The sequence below is a fragment of the Crinia signifera genome, chromosome 1 (assembly GCF_055691185.1).
Source record: "Crinia signifera chromosome 1, ASM5569118v1, whole genome shotgun sequence".
Lineage (NCBI taxonomy): Eukaryota > Metazoa > Chordata > Amphibia > Anura > Myobatrachidae > Crinia > Crinia signifera.
In genome coordinates, this window is record NC_139217.1 from 265,590,809 (window position 1) to 265,592,454 (window position 1,646).

Genomic DNA, 1,646 nt, shown 5'->3' on the forward strand with positions numbered 1-1,646 from the left:
CACCCCCTGAGGAAGTCTTGTGAGACGAAACATGTCGGCCACCTTTTGAGTCCTTATCCTCATCTCCCAGTTAAGCTATACTTCTTTTATATCTAGTTACTGTGATTTTTATATATCCATATATTTCATTTTTTATTCCCTCGTCAAAACTACCATCCTAGTTTTAACCAGATTCTAAGTTTAATTCATATATATATTTTTTATTGTACCATTTTTTATATGCTAGATTTATCCATTTTATTGATTGCTGTGAAACTCCCCATCTCCTATCTTTTGTAATAAATAAACATTTTTGACATAGTCAATTTGGTCCAGTCATATATGCTTAAGCACAGATCGCCGAGTTCCATACCCCTTTTTAAATAAATATATATATATATATATATATATATATATATGCTGGCTGACAGCGGCACTCGTAGGAATAAGGAGACCAGACAACTGGAGTCTACTAGGCACCTTTACGGGGGGCACCGTGTCATTTGAATTGACCTGTGCAAATCCAACAGAGTGCCGCTCCATCCATCTCTCTCTCTCTCTCTCTCTCTCTCTCTCTCTCTCTCTCTCTCTCTCTCTCTCTCTCTCTCTCTCTCTATATATATATATATATTTTTACCCAATAATGGTGTGGCGCCTATAACAGAATTTAAATACAAATTTGCAAAAATCCGATGAAGTAATAAAGGAGATCTTTTCCAATAGTTTGTTTGTTTATTTTCTTCACAGGATAATCGGTAAAACACGCTTGTAGACAATCCCGACGCGTTTCGTCTCACAGAGACTTCATCAGGGGAAATACAATAATCTTGTGGTCGTGAAATTTGTGAAATCTATGGGATACTCTTCTCCGTTTGCACAGATATTTTCCAGAATAGATTAATAGTGTAAGGTATAATGTCCTTAATACCTATATTAGGAATATGAATTTATATCCGCTGAAAGGTCTGATTAAAGCCAATTAGTGTGGCCCAAAAATAAGTCTTAGAATTTCTGTCTGTCTCCTTTAAATTGGAGTAAGGTGAAATTGCCTATAAGGCAGCAGGTATTGGCTAGCCTCTCTGAAGCACACAGGAGTCTCTTATGAGATATATCTATTTTATTTTTGGATGAAGTTTCATCATCCATGATTTTAGGAAAAAATCTTTTTAGTTATGTTCTAAAGGAGGATAACAGGAATTCAAATACCTGCTGCCTTATAGGCAATTTCACCTTACTCCAATTTAAAGGAGACAGACAGAAATTCTAAGACTTATTTTTGGGCCACACTAATTGGCTTTAATCAGACCTTTCAGCGGATATAAATTCATATTCCTAATATAGGTATTAAGGACATTATACCTTATACTATTAATCTATTCTGGAAAATATCTGTGCAAACGGAGAAGAGTATCCCATAGATTTCACAAATTTCACGACCACAAGATTATTGTATTTCCCCTGATGAAGTCTCTGTAAGACGAAACGCGTCGGGATTGTCTACAAGCGTGTTTTACCGATTATCCTGTGAAGAAAATAAACAAACAAACTATTGGAAAAGATCTCCTTTATTACTTCATCGGATTTTTGCAAATTTGTATTTAAATTCTGTTATAGGCGCCACACCATTATTGGGTAAAAGTATTGGGCTTTGTTCGTTCCCTATCCCT